Here is a 21,485-nt window from a genome sequence, read left to right as displayed (position 1 = left end):
ACTTGGGTTTCTTCACTTGAGCAGCAACTTGCTTGCCGTTCTTCTTGAAGTTCCCCTTCTTCCCTTTGCCCTTTTTCTTGAAACTAGTGGTCTTGTTGACCATCAACACTTGATGCTCCTTTTTGATTTCTACCTCTGCAACCTTTAGCATCGCGAAGAGCTCGGGAATTGTCTTATCCATCCCTTGCATATTATAGTTCATCATGAAGCTTTTGTAGTTTGGTGGTAGTGATTGAAGAACTCTGTCAATGACACTATCAAACGGAAGATTAACTCCCAGTTGAGTCAAGTGATTGTGGTACCCAAACATTTTGAGTATATGTTCACTGACAGAACTATGCTCCTCCATTTTGCAGCTGTAGAACTTATTGGAGACTTCATATCTCTCAGTCCGGGCATTTGCTTGAAATATTAACTTCAACTCCTGGAACATCTCATATGCTCCATGACGTTCAAGACATCGTTGAAGTCCCGGTTCTAAGTCGTAAAGCATGGCACACCGAACTATCGAGTAGTCATCAGCTTTGCTCTGCCAGGCGTTCACAACGTCTGGTGTTGCTCCTGCAGCGGATCTTGCACCTAGCGGTGCTTCCAGGACGTAATTCTTCTGTGCAGCAATGAGCATAATCCTCAAGTTACGGATCCAGTCTGTGTAGTTGCTACCATCATCTTTCAACTTAGCTTTCTCTAGGAACGCATTAAAATTCAAAGGAACAGTAGCACGGGCCATTGATCTACAACAACATAGACATGCAAAATACTATCAGGTACTAAGTTCATGATAAATTAAAGTTCAATTAATCATATTACTTAAGAACTCCCACTTAGATAGACATCCCTCCAATCATCTAAGTGATCACGTGATCCAAATCAACTAAACCATGTCCGATCATCACGTGAGATGGAGTAGTTTTCAATGGTGAACATCACTATGTTGATCATATCTACTATATGATTCACGCTCAACCTTTCGGTCTCAGTGTTCCGAGGCCATATCTGCATATGCTAGGCTCGTCAAGTTTAACCCGAGTATTCTGCGTGTGCAAAACTGGCTTGCACCCGTTGTATGTGAACATATAGCTTATCACACCCGATCATGACATGGTGTCTCGGCACGACAAACTATCACAATAGTGCATACTCAGGGAGAACACTTATACCTTGAAATTTAGTGAGAGATATTCTTATAATGCTACCACCGTACTAAGAAAAATAAGATGCATAAAGGATAAACATCACATGCAATCAATATAAGTGATATGATATGGCCATCATCATCTTGTGCCTTTGATCTCCATCTCCAAAGCACCGTCATGATCACCACCGTCACCGGCTTGAAACCTTGATCTCCATCGAAGCATCATTGTCGTCTCCCCAACTATTGTTCTATGACTATCGCTACCGCCTAGTGATAAAGTAAAGCAATTACGTGGCGATTGCATTTCATACAATAAAGAGACAACCATAAGGCTCCTGCCAGTTTCCGATAACTTTAACAAAACATGGTCATCTCATACAACAATTTATATATCATCACGTCTTGACCATATCACATCACAGCAAGCCCTGCAAAAACAAGTTAGACGTCCTCTACTTTGTTGTTGCAAGTTTTACGTGGCTGCTACGGGCTTAGCAAGAACCGCTCTTACCTAGGCATCAAAACCACAACGATTTTTCGTCAAGTGTGCTGTTTTAACCTTCAACAAGGACCGGGCGTAGTCACACTCGATTCAACTAAAGTTGGAGAAACAGACACCCACTAGCCACCTGTGTGTGAAGCACGGCGGTAGAACCAGTCTCATGAACGCGGTCATGTAATGTCGGTCTGGGCCGCTTCATCCAACAATACCGCCGAATCAAAGTATGACATGCTGGTAAGCAGTATGACTAATATCGCCCACAACTCTTTGTGTTCTACTGGGGCATATAACATCTACGCATAGACCTGGCTCGGATGCCACTGTTTGGGAATGTAGTATTTCAAAATTTGCCTACGATCACACAAGATCTATCTAGGATAAGCATAGCAACGAGCGGGGAGAGTGTGTCCACGTACCCTCGTAGACTGAAAGAGGAAGCGTTTAGTAACGCGGTTGATGTAGTCGAACTTCTTCGCAATCCAACCGATCAAGTACCGAACGCACGACACCTCCGCGATCTGCACACGTTCAGCTCGGTGATGTCCCTCGAACTCTTGATCCAGCTGAGGCCGAGGGAGAGTCTCGTCAGCACGACGGCATGGTGACAATGACGATGAAGTTACCGGCGCAGGGCTTCGCCTAAGCACTACGATGATATGACCGAGGTGTAAAACTGTGGAGGGGGGCACCGCACACGGCTAAGAGATTGTCTGTTTTGCCTTTGGGTGCCCCCCTCCCCACGTATATAAAGGAGGGAGGGAGGAGGAGGCCGGCCAGGAGGAGGCGCGCCCAAGGGGGGGAGTCCTACTCCAAGTAGGATTCAGCCCCCCCCCCTTTCCTACTTCCACAAGGAGAAGGGGGAAGGAGAGGGAGAAGAGAAGGAAAGGGGGGGCCGGCCCCCTAGCCCTAGTCCAATTTGGTTTGGGCTACGAGGGGCGCGCGCCACACCTTGTCCTGCCTCCTCTCTTCCACCACTAGGCCCATGAGGCCCAATAACTTCCCGGGGGGGTTCTGGTAACCCCCGGTACTCCAAAACTTATCCGAAACGACCCGAACCATTCCGGTGTCCGAATGTAACCTCCCAATATATGAATCTTTATGTCTCGGCCGTTCCGAGACTCCTTGTCATGTCCGTGATCTCATTCGGGACTCCGAACAACCTTCGGTACATCAAATCACATAAACTCATAGTACGAATCGTCATCGGACGTTAAGCGTGCGGACCCTACAGGTTCGAGAACTATGTAGACATGACCGAGACTCATCTCCAGTCAATAACCAATAGCGGAACCTGGATGCTCATATTGGCTCCTACATATTCTACGAAGATCTTTATCGGTCAAACCGCATAACAACATACGTTGTTCTCTTTGTCATCGGTATGTTACTTGCCCGAGATTCGATCGTCGGTATCACCATACCTAGTTCAATCTCGTTACCGGCAAGTCTCTTTACTCGTTCCGTAATGCATCATCCCACAACTAACTTATTAGTCACATTGCTTGCAAGGCTTATAGTGATGTGCATTACCGAGAGGGCCCAGAGATACCTCTCCGACGTTCGGAGTGACAAATCCTAATCTCGATCTATGCAAACTCAACAAACACCATTGGAGACACCTGTAGAGCATCTTTATAATCACCCAGTTACGTTGTGACATTTGATTGCACACTAAGTGTTCCTCCGGTATCCGGGAGTTGCACAATCTCATAGTCATAGGAACATGTATAAGTCATGAAGAAAGCAATAGCAATAAACTAAACGATCATAGTGCTAAGTTAACGGATGGGTCTTGTCCATCACTGTAACATCCCAAAATTCTAAACTTTGGAATGTTATTAAATAAATAGTTTTGATTGTTTGTTTGATTTGTGGTGTGGTTGCTTGTGTGAATTTGAGTGCAATTTGAAACTTTTTGAAAGTTGAATGAGAGGGAATAAAAGGACTTTCCCAAACTTTCATCTTACATTTATGATCTCCATGAATTCAAATTTATTTCATCACAAAACCCTAGAATGAAGATGATATGACTTCTTCCATTTAAATAAATGAAAAGTGTTTTGAAAAGATTTGAATTCCATTTGGAACTATTTCAAATTCGAAAACTTTACAACTCAATGAGTTTCATGAGAGAAGATAAAATGACTTCTTCAAATGCTAATAAAGAGAGTTGGAAGTTTCAAAGAATCAAATTGAAAGTCCCTTTGAAGTTATTTTGAAACCACTTTCAATTTGGAGTTATTTGGTTTTATTCAAATTATTTTTCTCCAAAAATAAAATATATGGAAAATAGGGTAAAATGATTCCCTACGGTAGAAAAATGGAGAAAAATGAGTTTGAAATCATTTTGGTATTTTAAAATAATTTTATTTAGTTTTTTAAATAAACCAGTAGTACTGTTTGCTTTATTTAATTTCTTTTGTGGAATTTATTTGCCGCTGAAAATATTTTCATGTTTTAGGAAATCTATTTCTGAAAATTTTGATATATAATATGCCTATATGAAATTTTACTTTACTTTCGTTATTTAGTTTTCCTTTCTGTTTCTATTTTTTTAAAATTCTGCACGTGCGGCCCATCACTAATTGTCGCCCACGTGCGCATCATAGTAGCAGCGGGCGCTCCATCATTTTTTTCGCCTATACGGGCCAGGCCCAGTCGGTCATATTCCTTCCCCATAATCTTTTTTCTTCTCTTCACAGTTTATTTTTCAATCTCCTGAAAAAATATTTATATATATCCCTCCCTAATAATAAAGCGACGCTTCTGCCCGCTGGCTCACCGTCGCGCACTTTTTGCAAAAAAGCCCCTGTGATTTCGTGTATTGAACCTGCAATCCATCATTAATCTGCAAAGAAAAATGGTTCGCTGGAAAAAATACCCGTGCGTATCCCTCGCCTCGACCCTACCTTGCCGAGCCAAATCCCCTAGCCGCCACCGCGACCGACTTCAACCCGCTCGCCGCCGCGGCCGCACCTCAGCCCGCTCGCCGCCCCTGCCACAGCGCTCGAGCGCAGCTTCCAGATCAGGTCAACGCGGCAGCTCGAGGAGATGGGGACGATGCGTCTGCTCGGTGCAGACCGGCAGCGGCGGGATCCAGCGGGAGCGGGAGAAGGAGGTATCCTGCGCGGCGGGAGAAGTCCTTGCAGGTGGAGGCGGGCCTCCATGGCTGGCAGGGAGAGCTCCAAGGTCAAGGCGGGGCTTTGATTTTTCTGGTATAAAAGAGAGATAGAGGAGGATCCAGGGAGGAGGAGAGGTAGGAGAAGAAGGACGGGGAAGAAGGAAGGGTGCGGCAGGGGTGCAGCGGTGCGAGGGCACTGGTCTCGCGCGTGAGGAGCGCCTCTCCTCGGAGGATCGGGAGGGAGCGAGTGAAACTCAAATCCACTTCAGAGCAAGGTGTTGTAGAAGTACGAAGAAGCAAGCTGACCAGATGTAGACGTACTAGCCGGCAACGACGATGAAGCAAGCCAACATGATGACAATAGCCTAACTCAATCCAAACGTCAGTATCCTATGATTGATGCCTCGTCACCATTGAGATCGCCATGCCCTCGTGACTCTCCTCTTGACCATCCCATGACCGGGGGCTGGACACAGCGTCTGTGCTTGGGGTCCATCCCTGGAGCGCTGATAAATCCAAGTGATCGAGCTCTGTCTCGTGGGCCAGCTCTTGCGCACGTCACCTCCAAAGGTCCTTGGTGTCCCGCCCTCACATGCGACCATCGCGAGCGAGTGAGTAAGGGCACGACCCAGTTTGTATGCCTACTTTGGTGTTTCGTCATCTCAGGCGCCGTGTGTCCGGCCGGCCGGCCGAACACATTAGGCCCATACGAGGCCGCAAAATGCCAACGGCGGTCGACCTCCATGGAGGTGGGTATTTTGAAAAAATCGAAAAACATATTTTAAAGTTTCAAAAAATTCTGAAAGAAATCATTCATGTTAACATGGATGTATTCTATATGTGTGTAAATTTTGAAGATGAAATATATTATGATGAGGGCTACACAAAAAAGACAAATTGCTGTTTTCAAACTGATGAACAGTGCAAACACTGTTCATTATTAGAAATGCACGATTTTCTCTTTTTTGTGTAGCTCTCACCATAATGTATTTCGTGGTGAGATTGTATACACATGTAGAATGCATCCATATGAATGTGTAGAACTTTTTTCAGAATTTTTTGGAACTTCAAAATGTAATTATTGAATTTTTTAAAATATCCACCTCCATAGAGGTTGCCCACCAAAAGCCCTCACTCCATACGAGGCGCGTTTTTCCTCTTTCTCTTTTCATCTACGTTTAGTCCCACATTGCCTAGCCTTTGACCTCTAAGCCTCTTTTCCACCTATAAATATAGATTCATAGAGCCTCGAAAAAATCATCTGATTCGGGTTAAATTAATATTTTGGTTTGACTAGTTTCATAAAAGAAAAATATATTTCTTCTCTCCGGCGGGAATTCTGGAAGTCGTCTCCTCTCTCTGAAGTCGTCTTTCCTCTACCTTACAAAGGTATCCTTCTTTGTATTTTTTATATACTCCCGTAGCTATTATTTCTAGACTAGTAAGGTAGAAATTAGATTATCAACTGTATTTATACATTAGACCTACAATTTTTTTAGCCGTAGATTTTTTTCCGTAAAACAATTTGGCCCTAATTTTTTCAAATAGCCATAACTTTTCACCCGTTTATCCAAATTAGATGAAACCAGCGCCTACAGTTTTGTCTTGATTCCACCTATCCAGTGAACCTATCCCGTCAACTTTTTGAAATTTTCAAATTTCGAACATTTGTTCAGATTCATATTCAAACTTCTTTTGATCATATCTTTTTATTCGTAACTACGTTTGCGATGAATCCAATTGCGTTGGATTCGTATCGAAGAAATCTTTCCGTTCATACAATTAGTGTTATTTTCAACATATAATTTTGATCATAGTCAGATTACTCTACTAGTCCACAGAAGAGTTATCACACAACATTCTAAGTAGATTCAATGCTATGTTGAATTACTTGTATCTTTTGATCCGTTATTTTCAATCTAGTAATTCTTCTTCCTACATATTCATATTGACTTCCTATATCGAGTAGCATCATTAGTTTCAACTTTTGAATCTTTCAAACTATTCGAACTTTCATTTGATCATAACTTGTAAACTGTAGCGCATTTTCAATTGATTCCTTTTGCAATTGAATCCCTAGACATAATCTATGATCCTGAGCCATCACCACACTTTATCAACAAAATTAGGATATGGTCTTGCAAAATAATTTGATTTGGTTCTTTTGGATTTTTTTGCAACCTTTCTTTGCCTTTTCTTTTGGATCTGTGAGTGATTGCTTATGTGTGGTTATAATTGCCTGCTTACGATAGATTGATCGGAGTGGGCCGAGTAAACTATCAGGAATTATGAGTGTGAAGAATCTTCATCAATAGTACAAGGCAAGTTCACACTTTGATCATACTCTTTTATACCCAGTTTTACTTGCATTAGACACACCCCTCAAAGATTGCATGAGTAGGATTGGGAATATGTGGGTATTGCTATGTAGTTGATGAGGTAGGAACCTATTACCTTTTTGATTCACCCCGGGAATATACGTTATGCTCATATTGCTTAGCCATGCTCGTAGACGGGGATTGGTATGTGAGATTCATGCAAGTTGCGAGAGATAATAATTAAGGGTAACTTTAAGGTGGCAATATTAACACACATCTGGGTGCAATGGTTGGGGCACCCTGGAGAACCCAGTGGCTTCCCTGGGCACCTGGAGAACCCAGTGCTTGCCCAAGGGGATCCCAGAGTACCCGTGTGATCACCCTATGGAATGCCACCCAGGCTCAAAGGGATCATAAGATTATTCATGCTAGAAACATCCGTGTGCAGCCACAAGCTATTATGGGCTCTGGCATAGTTGAGTATGTTGTGTGACCTCTTTCAGTGGTAGGCTAGCAGATGTAGGGGAAAGTAGGTGGTACTGTCTACCCAGAGTAAAGTGTTAATGCTTTGGAAAGACTGTGTCTCGATCATCTGTTTCTCAAACATCATGTAGTGCGAGAAATTCAACGGAGGAGATCGAGTCTTGTGGGGAAAAGTACGCAAACCTCTGCAGAGTGTACAAACAAATCATGATTTGCCGTGTCCCCGGTTATGGACAATTTTGAGTATCTGGTATTTGAATTATTGGTTGATCTCATCACTCTATTTAATGAAAATGTTGGGTTATTAATGATTTTGAAATTTTGGGATTGAGTTGGAGGAACCTTCTCAATAACGGCATCAACTTGGTAGAAAAATAAAATTTATTCTTTTGTTGTAGGAAAAAATTGGCTTTATGCAAAATTAAACTTAGAGCCTCCACCAGCCAAATATGCATGTAGTGATAGCTATTATTCATCATTGCTCTATGGTGTGAATTTGCCAGTACATTCAATGTACTGACCTACATGGCTGCAACGTCTCATGTTGTAGGAAACTTACGACGAGTAAGTGATACGTTAGGGTTACGATGTCTACACTCAACTTTGTCGCTAGTGTTGTTGGGAACTCCACAACCTTGTTGTTACTTCCGCTATATGGTTTGAGGTAATAGTATTTACGTTACTTTATAAATGTGATTTACCTCTGTTATAAATCCTCGAGTACTGTGTGTGTCAGCATACCGATCCAGGGATGACACTTAAGCATAGAGACTTCGATCCATTCGGGTCGGGTCGCTACAAGATGGTATCAGAGCACGTGTTGACTGTAGGACGTGACCCCTAGAAACTGGCAAGCCCATAAGAAAGATTTTCTCTAAAATTTTATTTTCAAAAGAGATCCCTTAACTCTCATCTTTTCCAAGTATTTTCCTCTCATCTCAAATAGTTAGACTATACCCTTTCCCCTCTTGACCATACAAAGATTCGACTGATGAGACCACTCTAGGAAGTACAAGATATCGAACAACTAAGACCACTTCGGAATGAAGAGGATTTTACCGTGCATTATAATAATGGAAACTACAACGGTTGAAGACTCCGAAGACTAGGAGAATTTGAAGGCTCTGAAGAATTTCCAGATTGGTATGACCTAGGAAGGCTACCCTGATGGAACTTGTCAGACTATTGAAGCTGTCAATACCTGAGATCAAGGTGTGTCGAAGAAAGACCAGAACATGGAGCGTTAAAACTCAAAGTTTTTGTCAAGAAAACCCTAAGGCAGGAGATATCAACTATGGAATGATAGTTCATGTCAATGACATGGGCATAAACACGGCTATCCATGATGTTGTCGCCCGCTTATGCTATTGTCACCGTGCTAAGTTAAGCATGCATTTCTTCAAAAAGATTGGATGGAAAAAGGACTAATGGAGCACCTATCAGCAAAAGACGAAGTTTTAACCTTAGCTGGTGTATCACCAGGATCTGGAGTATTACATCAAGAAGTTTAGGGTGGATCTTCACGAAGCCGTATTTGACGAGGAAGCATTTCGTGAAGAACTCAGGACCCAGAAGCTGAAAGTAGCCGAGCTGGAGGGGCAAAACCTCAAGATACCGGAGATTCATCAGGAACTGAAGGACAGTACGACCATGGTTCATGCCAAGGATGTTAAAACCCGAAAGTTTGGAACGCAACTCCAGAAATATTAAAGGGCGTCACGAGAGACTTCGCGTCAATAGAGATGATCTGGCGAAAGAACCCGAGAAGGACAAGCATGATCGAAAGAAGCCATCGGAGACATGAACAAGACTTGAAGAGTTTGGCGATTTTGAAGATCTATTGACCTTTAGAAGACCAAATACCTGTTATATACCTATGTTAGATGCGACGATTGTGAGCTGTCATTTGTTTGATGTTTTTTTTCTGACAGCCATAAAATAAAATCTGTCTCTTCAAAACTATTGTTTGTATTGTGTGTATCCCTCTCTATCTCTCTTATCTCACCCCAAAACCCTTGGACCCAATAGAGGATGAATGGAGATGAACGCATATTTTCTGGACCGATGACTCAATTGGAGACGGACCAATGGATTCAGAACATGGAAGATCACATGAAGAATAACACTATAGCCGGAAAGGATATACCCCAGCATGCTCTTCAGTGCTTTGAAAGAGGTGCTGCTACTTGGTGGAGGATGTACCAAACCATCAATGGATGGCAAGGAGTAACCACTTGGAAAGAATTTAAGTTGAGTCTGCAAAGGTCTCGTCTTGTGTCCCAGAAATTGAAGCCTTATGGAAATGATATGAAGAAACCTTGTGCATGCAAGCTCTATGGAGAAATAGGACACAACCATAAAGAACACAAGGATGAGTGCCATCATTGTGAAGAAAGTCACCTAGATGAAGAATGCCCAACTAGGCAGATTACTTGTTTCCTGTGTGAAGGGACTACCCACTACCCTGCTCAGTGTCACATTTACCCCATGGTACAAAGAACCATACAGCAGAAGAAAGAAGCAATGAAAGGAGCCCTCATGAAAATTTTAGAAGAACCTGTGATGAAGGAAGAGGTGGAGGACACACCCGAAGAAGACCCAATTAAACCCTGCACCAAGTCTTGCTATTCATGTGGAGAAGGACACATCTCCCAGAATTGTCTGAAGGGGGATCTAGTAGCATTCCCGATAGTGGAAGTAGAGTATGACCCACAGGAAATAGAAACCCTGATTGGCACGGAAAAGTCCAGGAAGAGAAATAGATTGGATTCCAGGAGCAACCCAATTTCTACAAAGAAGGACCTGAGTCATATCACATGTTTCAGGTGTAAAGATTCAGGGCACTACTTCAGCGCTTGCCCAAAAAGGAAGCCGAGGACCCAAGGAGGCTATGTAATCACAAGGAAACCTCGAGACTTGTCAGAATTAATATGTTTCCGTTGTAATGAAGCAGGGCACTTTGCCAGAGATTGTCCCAAAGAGAAGGAGGCTTGTGCTAAATAGTTGAGTTTGCAACAAAAGAAATGTAGTAGTAGTAGTAGTAGTGGGAACAATTCTTTTATATTGAGGTGTTGAGTTGAGGTATGTAATGGAAATGCAGGAGATTGTAATAATTTGAGAATCAATAAAGTTAGCATCGTTGGTACTGATTTGGATTTTATGAGTTGTTACTCTATGAAGAAAGATTTTGACCATTTTCGAGGATACGAAAAATATGGTCTATGGATGAACTTGTGCATTTCAAGGGTGGTAGTACCCTGTGAGGACCCTTGACCCCTGGAAAAGATAATGATATTCCACGAAGTGGACTACGGACAAAATAAGTACGAGTTTTATCTGGATATGTGGGATAACCCAAGAATATGAAGGGATGAAGTACTATTGGATATAAAGGAGGTATAATATTGGTAATATGGAGCAATTGTAACCCAGGATGAGTTGAAGCTATAAATGTGATGAGGTGAGCCCATAACCCACAGGCTTCAGGACCTGCCAAGAAGCAAGCACACTCTTGCTGAAGGAAAAACCCTGGAAGAAGTTACGACTTTATCAACAGATGATCTTATAGGAGTTTACGCAAAACCTAAGAGTTGGGAAGGAACGATAGATGTTTGTTTTGGCTTGCAGAATCCATGGATTTATCCGAACTTGGTTCGTCGACAAGAGAAATTCTGCAATGCTTGTGAGGATGACCGAGTGTTAGAATGCGAGATTCGCTAAGCCATATACAAGGTAATGATTTGGCTGCGGGATGGATTGATCACCATACCGACTTACTCTTATTATTCTTCTCTGCTATATGCGATGGTAAATCTGAGTGACTTACCCATAGTAGAGCGATGGCGATATTAAGCCTGATTGAACCTTAGAATGGCATGACAATTTTTCCCTTGTACAAGGCAGCTGTTGCCAACCGTAGGTCATACGGTGAGGTTCAACCCAGAACCTTTTCCTGCAGGAGAAACCATAAATTTTTGACCACCATGAGATATCGATAGTTGTTTAGTATTGGTGCCAGACCCGTCAGCTAAGAAGACCCAGTCACAGGAGGACCGTACCTAGATAAAAAGACAGAAGAATTGAGGAAAAGGTCATGCCACTACCGGAAGAACCCAGAGAAGGAATTTTTCCCGAGAATCTGAGAAGACTGACACTGTCAAGAATAAGGATGGAGTATATGAGTTTTGATGGAACCGTAACCATGCTTCTAATTAAGGGTGGTAGCACCCCAGACCCCTGTGACGATCGATGGATTTTGAGAATGAAGGAAATATGCCCTAGAGGCAATAATAAAGTTATTATTTATTTCCTTATATCATGATAAATGTTTATTATTCATGCTAGAATTGTATTAACCGGAAACATAATACATGTGTGAATACATAGACAAACAGAGTGTCACTAGTATGCCTCTACTTAAGTAGCTCGTTGATCAAAGATGGTTAAGTTTCCTAGCCATTGACATGGGTTGTCATTTGATTAACGGGATCACATCATTAGGATAATGATGTGATTGACTTGACCCATTCTGTTATCTTAGCACTCGATCATTTAGTATGTTGCTATTGCTTTCTTCATGACTTATACATGTTCCTATGACTATGAGATTATGCAACTCCCGTTTACCGGAGGAACACTTTGTGTGCTACCAAACATCACAACGTAACTGGGTGATTATAAAGGTGCTCTACAGGTGTCTCCAAAGGTACTTGTTGGGTTGGCGTATTTCGAGATTAGGATTTGTCACTCCGATTGTCGGAGAGGTATCTCTGGGCCCTCTCGGTAATGCACATCACTTAAGCCTTGCAAGCATTGCAACTAATGAGTTTGTTGCGGGATGATGTATTACGGAACGAGTAAAGAGACTTGCCGGTAACGAGATTGAACTAGGTATTGAGATACCGACGATCGAATCTCGGGCAAGTAACATACCGATGACAAAGGGAACAACGTATGTTGTTATGCGGTCTGACCGATAAAGATCTTCGTAGAATATGTGGGAGCCAATATGAGCATCCAGGTTCTGCTATTGGTTATTGACCGGAGACGTGTCTCGGTCATGTCTACATAGTTCTCGAACCCGTAGGGTCCGCACGCTTAAAGTTCGATGACGGTTATATTATGAGTTTATGTGTTTTGATGTACCGAAGATAGTTCGGAGTCCCGGATGAGATCGGGGACATGACGAGGAGTCTCGAAATGGCCGAGACTTAAAGATCGATATATTGGACGACTATATTCGGACTTCGGAAAGGTTCCGAGTCATTCGGGTATTTATCGGAGTACTGGAGAGTTACGGGAATTCGCCGGGGAAAAGTATTGGGCCTTATTGGGCCATACGGGAATAGAGGAGAGAGGCCAAAAGGAAGGAGGCGCGCACCACCCCCCCTCTGGTCCGAATTGGACAAGGGGTGCAGCCCCCTTTTCCTTCTCCCTCTCCCCCTCTTTCCTTCTCTTCTACTCCAACAAGGAAAGGAGGAGTCCTACTCCCAGTGGGAGTAGGACTCCCCCATTGGCGCGCCCTCCTCCTTGGCCGGCCGCCTCCCCCCTTGCTCCTTTATATACGGGGGCAGGGGGCATCCCATAGACACAACAATTGAACGTTTGATCTTTTAGCCGTGTGCGGTGCCCCCCTCCACCATAGTCCACCTCGATAATACTGTAGCGGTGCTTAGGCGAAGCCCTGCGTCGGTAGAACATCATCATCGTCACCACGCCGTCCTGCTGACGAAACTCTCCCTCAACACTCGGCTGGATCAGAGTTCGAGGGACGTCATCGGGCTGAACGTGTGCTGAACTCGGAGGTGTCGTGCGTTCGGTACTTGATCGGTCGGATCGTGAAGACGTACGACTACATCAACCGCGTTGTGCTAACGCTTCCGCTTTCGGTCTACGAGGGTACGTAGACAACACTCTCCCCTCTCGTTGCTATGCATCACCATGATCTTGCGTGTGCGTAGGAATTTTTTTGAAATTACTACGTTCCCCAACAGTGGCATCCGAGCCTGGTTTTATGCGTTGATATTATATGCACGAGTAGAACACAAGTGAGTTGTGGGCGATATAAGTCATACTGCTTACCATCATGTCATAATTTGGTTCGGCGGTATTGTTGGATGAAGCGGCCCGGACCGACATTACGCGTACGCTTATGCGAGACTGGTTCTACCGACGTGCTTTGCACACAGGTGGCTGGCGGGTGTTAGTTTCTCCAACTTTAGTTGAACCGAGTGTGGCTATGCCCGGTCCTTGCGAAGGTTAAAATAGCACCAACTTGACAAACTATCGTTGTGGTTTTGATGCGTAGGTAAGAACGGTTCTTGCTAAGCCCGTAGCAGCCACGTAAAATTTGCAACAACAAAGTAGAGGACGTCTAACTTGTTTTTGCAGGGCATGTTGTGATGTGATATGGTCAAGACATGATGCTAAATTTTATTGTATGAGATGATCATGTTTTGTAACCGAGTTATCGGCAACTGGCAGGAGCCATATGGTTGTCGCTTTATTGTATGCAATGCAATCGCCCTGTAATTGCTTTACTTTATAACAAAGCGGTAGCGATAGTCGTAGAAGCAATAGTTGGCGAGACGACAACGGTACTACGATGGAGATCAAGGTGTCGCGCCGGTGACGATGGTGATCATGACGGTGCTTCGGAGATGGAGATCACAAGCACAAGATGATGATGGCCATATCATATCACTTATATTGATTGCATGTGATGTTTATCTTTTATGCATCTTATCTTGCTTTGATTGACAGTAGCATTATAAGATAACCCCTCACTAAATTATCAAAGTATAAGTGTTCTCCCTGAGTATGCACCGTTGCGAAAGTTCTTCGTGCTGAGACACCACGTGATGATCGGGTGTGATAGGCTCTACGTTCAAATACAACGGGTGCAAAACAGTTGCACACGCGGAATACTCAGGTTAAGCTTGACGAGCCTAGCATATAACAGATATGGCCTCGGAACACGGAGACCGAAAGGTCGAGCGTGAATCATATAGTAGATATGATCAACATAGTGATGTTCACCGTTGAAACTACTCCATCTCACGTGATGATCGGACATGGTTTAGTTGATATGGATCACGTGATCACTTAGAGGATTAGAGGGATGTCTATCTAAGTGGGAGTTCTTAAGTAATATGATTAATTGAACTTAAAATTATCATGAACTTAGTCCTGATAGTATTTTGCAAATTATGTTGTAGATCAATAGCTCGCGTTGTTGCTTCCCTGTGTCTATTTTTGATATTTTCCTAGAGAAAAATTATGTTGAAATATGTTAGTAGCAAAGATGCGGATTGGATCTGTGATCTGAGGATTATCCTCATTGCTGCACAGAAGAATTATGTCCTTGATGCACCGCTAGGTGACAGACCTATTGCAGGAGCAGATGCAGACGTTATGAACGTTTGGCTAGCTCAATATGATGACTACTTGATAGTTTAGTGCACCATGCTTAACGGCTTAGAATCGGGACTTCAAAGACGTTTTGAACGTCATGGACCATATGAGATGTTCCAGGAGTTGAAGTTAATATTTCAAGCAAATACCCGAGTTGAGAGATATGAAGTCTCCAACAAGTTCTATAGCTAAAAGATGGAGGAGAATAGCTCAAGCAGTGAGCATGTGCTCAGATTGTCTGGGTACTACAATCGCTTGAATCAAGTGGGAGTTAATCTTCCAGATAAAATAGTGATTGACAGAATTCTCTAGTCACCATCACCAAGTTAGTAGAACTTCGTGATGAACTATAGTATGCAAGGGATGACGAAAGTAATTCCCGAGCTCTTCGTGATGCTGAAATCGACGAAGGTAGAAATCAAGAAAAACATCAAGTGTTGATGGTTGACGAGACCACTAGTTTCAAGAAAAGGGCAAAGGGAAGAAGGGGAACTTCAAGAAGAACGGCAAGCAAGTTGTTGCTCAAGTGAGGAAGCCCAAGTCTGGTCCTAAGCCTGAGACTAAGTGCTTCTACTGCAAAAGGACTGGTCACTGGAAGCGGAACTACCCCAAGTATTTGGTGGATAAGAAGGATGGCAAAGTGAACAAAGGTATATTGGATATACATGTTATTGATGTGTACTTTACTAGTGTTTATAGCAACCCCTCGGCATTTGATACTGGTTCAGTTGCTAAGAGTAGTAACTCGAAACGGGAGTTGCAGAATAAACAGAGACTAGTAAAAGGCGAGGTGACGATGTGTGTTGGAAGTAGTTCCAAGATTGATATGATCATCATCGCACACTCCCTATACTTTTGGGATTAGTGTTGAAACTAAATAAGTGTTATTTGGTGTTTGCGTTGAGCATGAATATTATTTGATCATGTTTGTTGCAATACGGTTATTCATTTAAATTAGAGAATAATTGTTGTTCTGTTTACATGAATAAAACCTTCTATGGTCATACACCCAATAAAATGGTTTGTTGGATCTCGATCGTAGTGATACACATATTCATAATAATGAAGCCAAAAGATGCAAAGTTAATAATGATAGTGCAACTTATTTGTGGCACTGCCGTTTAGGTCGTATTGGTGTAAAGCGCATGAAGAAACTCCATGCTGATGGGATTTTGGAATCACTTGATGCTTGCGAACCGTGCCTCATGGGCAAGATGACTAAAACGTCGTTCTCCGGAACTATGGAGAGAGCAACAGATTTGTTGGAAATCATACATGCAGATGTATGTGGTCCGATGAATGTTGAGGCTCGTGGCGGATATCGATATTTTCTCACCTTCACAGATGATTTAAGCAGATATGGGTATATGTACTTAATGAAACACAAGTCTGAAACATTTGAAACGTTCAAAGAATCTCAGAGTGAAGTGGAGAATCATCGTAACAAGAAAATAAAAGTTTCTACGATATGATCGCAGAGGTAAAATATTTGAGTTACGAGTTTGGCCTTCAATTAAAACAATGTGGAATAGTTTCACAAACTCATGCCACCTGGAACACCACAACATAATGGTGTGTCCGAACGTCATAACCGTACTTTATTGAATATAGTACAATCTATGATGTCTCTTACCGATTTGCCACTATCGTTTTGGGGTTATGCATTAGAGACAGCTGCATTCACGTTAAAACGGCACCATCTAAATCCGTTGAGACGACACCATATGAACTGTGGTTTGGCAAGAAACCAAAGTTGTCGTTTCTTAAAGTTTGGGGTTGCGATGCTTATGTGAAAAAGTTTCATCCTGATAAGTTCAAACCCAAATCGAAGAAATGTGTCTTCATAGGATACCCAAAGGAGACAGTTGGGTACACCTTCTATCACAGATCCGAAGGCAAGACATTCGTTGCTAAGAATGGATCCTTTCTAGAGAAGGAGTTTCTCTCGAAAGAAGTGAGTGGGAGGAAAGTAGAACTTGGTGAGGTAACTGTACCTGCTCCCTTATTGGAAAGTAGTTCATCACAGAAATCTGTTCCTGTGACTACTACACCAATTAGTGAGAAAGATAATGATGATGATCATGTAACTTCGAATCAAGTTAGTACCGAACCTCGTAGGTAAACCAGAGTGAGATCCGCACCGGAGTGGTACGGTAATCCTGTTCTGGAGGTCATGTTACTTGACCATGACGAACCTACGAACTATGAGGAAGCGATGGTGAGCCCAGATTCCGCAAAATGGCTTGAGGCCATGAAATCTGAGATGGGATCCATGTATGAGAACAAAGTGTGGACTTTGGTTGACTTGCCCGATGATCGGCAAGCCATAGAAAATAAATGGATCTTTAAGAGGAAGACGGACGTTGGTAGTAGTGTTACTATCTACAAAGCTAGACTTGTCGAAAAAGGTTTTTGACAAAGTTCAAGGTGTTGACTACAATGAGATTTTCCCACTCGCAGCGACGCTTAAGTCTGTCCGAATCATGTTAGCAATTGCCGCATTTTATGAAATCTAGCAAATGGATAAACAAAACTGCATTCCTTAATGGATTTATTAAAGAAGAGTTGTATATGATGCAACCAGAAGGTTTTGTCAATCCTAAAGGTGCTAACAGAATATGCAAGCTCCAACGATCCATCTATGGACTGGTGCAAGCATCTCGGAGTTGTAATATACGCTTTGATAAGTTGATCAAAGGATATAGTTTTATACAGACTTGCGGTGAAGCCTGTATTTACAAGAAAGTGAGTGGGAGCACTACAACATTTCTGATAAGTATATGTGAATAACATATTGTTGATCGGAAATAATGTAGAATTATTCTGCAAAGCATAAAGGAGTATTTGAAAGGAGTTTTTCAAAGAAGGACCTCGGTGAAGCTGCTTACATATTGAGGATCAAGATCTATAGAGATAGATCAAGACGCTTGATAAGTTTTTCAATGAGTACATACCTTGACAAGATTTTGAAGTAGTTCAAAATGGAACAGTCAAAGAAAGAGTTTCTTGCCTGTGTTACAAGGTGGGAAATTGAGTAAGACTCAAAGCCTGACCACGGCAGAAGATAGAAAGAGAATGAAAGTCATTCCCTATGCCTCGGCCATAGGTTCTATAAAGTATGCCATGCTGTGTACCAGATCTATTGTATACCCTACACTGATTTTGGCAAGGGAGTACAATAGTGATCTAGGAGTAGATCACTGGACAGCGGTCAAAATTATACTTAGTGGAATAAGGACATGTTTCTCGATTATGGAAGTGACAAAAGGTTCATCGTAAAGGGTTACGTCGATGCAAGTTTTGACACTAATCCAGATGACTCTAAGTCTCGGTCTAGATACATATTGAAAGTGGGAGCAATTAGCTAGAGTAGTTCCGTGCAAAGCATTGTAGACATAGAAATTTGCAAAATACTTACGATTCTGAATGTGACAGACCCATTGACTAAAATTATCTCACAAGCAAAACATGATCACACCTTAGTACTCTTTGGGTGTTAATCACATAGTGATGTGAACTAGATTATTGACTCTAGTAAACCCTTTGGGTGTTGGTCACATGACGATGTGAACTATGGGTGTTAATCACATGGTGATGTGAACTATTGATGTTAAATCACATGGCGATGTGAACTAGATTATAGACTCTAGTGCAAGTGGGAGACTGAAGGAAATATGCCCTAGAGGCAATAATAAAGTTATTATTTATTTCCTTATATCATGATAAATGTTTATTATTCATGCTAGAATTGTATTAACCGGAAACATAATACATGTGTGAATACATAGACAAACAGAGTGTCACTAGTATGCCTCTACTTGACTAGCTCGTTGATCAAAGATGGTTAAGTTTCCTAGCCATTGACATGGGTTGTCATTTGATTAACGGGAGCACATCATTAGGATAATGATGTGATTGACTTGACCCATTCCGTTAGCTTAGCACTCGAACGTTTAGTATGTTGCTATTGCTTTCTTCATGACTTATACATGTTCCTATGACTATGAGATTATGCAACTCCCGTTTACCGGAGGAACACTTTGTGTGCTACCAAACGTCACAACGTAACTGGGTGATTATAAAGGTGCTCTACAGGTGTCTCCAAAGGTACTTGTTGGGTTGGCGTATTTCGAGATTAGGATTTGTCACTCCGATTGTCGGAGAGGTATCTCTGGGCCCTCTCGGTAATGCACATCACTTAAGCCTTGCAAGCATTGCAACTAATGAGTTTGTTGCGGGATGATGTATTACGGAACGAGTAAAGAGACTTGCCGGTAACGAGATTGAACTAGGTATTGAGATACCGATGATCGAATCTCGGGCAAGTAACATACCGATGACAAAGGGAACAACGTATGTTGTTATGCGGTCTGACCGATAAAGATCTTCGTAGAATATGTGGGAGCCAATATGAGCATCCAGGTTCCGCTATTGGTTATTGACCGGAGACGTGTCTCGGTCATGTCTACATAGTTCTCGAACCCGTAGGGTCCGCACGCTTAAAGTTCGATGACGGTTATATTATGAGTTTATGTGTTTTGATGTACCGAAGATAGTTCGGAGTCCCGGATGAGATCGGGGACATGACGAGGAGTCTCGAAATGGCCGAGACTTAAAGATCGATATATTGGACGACTATATTCGGACTTCGGAAAGATTCCGAGTCATTCGGGTATTTATCGGAGTACCGGAGAGTTACGGGAATTCGCCGGGGAGAAGTATTGGGCCTTATTGGGCCATACGGGAATAGAGGAGAGAGGCCAAAAGGAAGGAGGCGCGCACCCCCCCTCTGGTCCGAATTGGACAAGGGGTGCAACCCCCTTTTCCTTCTCCCTCTCCCCCTCTTTCCTTCTCTCCTACTCCAACAAGGAAAGGAGGAGTCCTACTCCCGGTGGGAGTAGGACTCCCCCCTTGGCGCGCCCTCCTCCTTGGTCGGCCGCCTCCCCCCTTGCTCCTTTATATACGGGGGCAGGGGGCACCCCATAGACACAACAATTGATCGTTTGATCTTTTAGCCGTGTGCGGTGCCCCCCTCCACCATAGTCCACCTCGATAATACTGTAGTGGTGCTTAGGCGAAGCCCTTCGTCGGTAGAACATCATCATCGTCACCACGCCGTCGTGCTGACGAAACTCTCCCTCAACACTCGGCTGGATCAGAGTTCGAGGGACGTCATCGGGCTGAACGTATGCTGAACTCGGAGGTGCCGTGCGTTCGGTACTTGATCGGTCGGATCGTGAAGACGTACGACTACATCAACCGCGTTGTGCTAACGCTTCCGCTTTCGGTCTATGAGGGTACGTAGACAACACTCTTCCCTCTCGTTGCTATGCATCACCATGATCTTGCGTGTGCGTAGGATTTTTTTTGAAATTACTACGTTCCCCAACAGAGAAGACCCCCAAACCTAACCTATTTCTTGCTAGCCTCTCCGAATCTCGAGGACAAGATTCGTTTTAAGGGTGGTAGGTTTGTAACATCCCAAAATTCTAAATTTTGGAATGTTATTAAATAAATAGTTTTGATTGTTTGTTTGATTTGTGGTGTGGTTGCTCGTGTGAATTTGAGTGAAATTTGAAACTTTTTGAAAGTTGAATGAGAGGGAATAAAAGGACTTTCCCGAACTTTCACCTTACATTTATGATCTCCATGAATTCAAATTTATTTCATCGCAGAACCCTAGAGTGAAGATGATATGACTTCTTCCATTTAAATAAATAAAAAGTGTTTTGAAAAGATTTGAATTCCATTTGGAACTATTTCAAATTCGGAAACTTTATGCAACTCAATGAGTTTCATGAGAGAAGATAAAATGACTTCTTCAAATGCTAAGAAAGAGAGTTGGAAGTTTCAAAAAATCAAATTGAAAGTCCCTTTGAAGTTATTTTGAAACCACTTTCAGTTTGGAGTTATTTGGTTTTATTCAAATTATTTTTCTCCAAAAATAAAATATATTGAAAATAGGGTAAAATGATTCCCTATGGTAGAAAAAAGGAGAAAAATGAGTTTGAAATCATTTTGGTATTTTAAAATAATTTTATTTAGCTTTTTTAAATAAACCAGTAGTATTGTTTGCTTTATTTAAAAAAATTTGTGGAATTTATTTGCCCTTGAAAATATGTTCATGATTTAGGAAATCTATTACTGAAAATTTTGATATATAATATGCATATATAAAATTTTACTTTACTTTCGTTATTTAGTTTTCCTTTCTGCTTCTACTTAAAAAAATCTGCACGTGCAGCCCATCACTAATTGTTGCCGACGTGCACATCATAGTAGCAGCGGGCGCCCCATCATTTTTTTGCCTATATGGGCCAGGACCAGCCGGCCATATTCCCTCCCCATAAATTTTTTTCTTCTCTTCACAATTTATTTTTCAATCTCCCTATATATATAAACTGCAGCCCGTAGTGTACGTACGACCGCATACATTAGGCCCATACGAGGCACGTTTTTCCTCTTTCTCTTTTCATCTACGTTTAGTCTTTGCTCAAAAAAATCTACGTT

The sequence above is a fragment of the Aegilops tauschii genome, chromosome 7, assembly GCF_002575655.3.
Source record: "Aegilops tauschii subsp. strangulata cultivar AL8/78 chromosome 7, Aet v6.0, whole genome shotgun sequence".
Classification (NCBI taxonomy): domain Eukaryota; kingdom Viridiplantae; phylum Streptophyta; class Magnoliopsida; order Poales; family Poaceae; genus Aegilops; species Aegilops tauschii.
Note: the sequence above shows the minus strand (reverse complement) of the source record.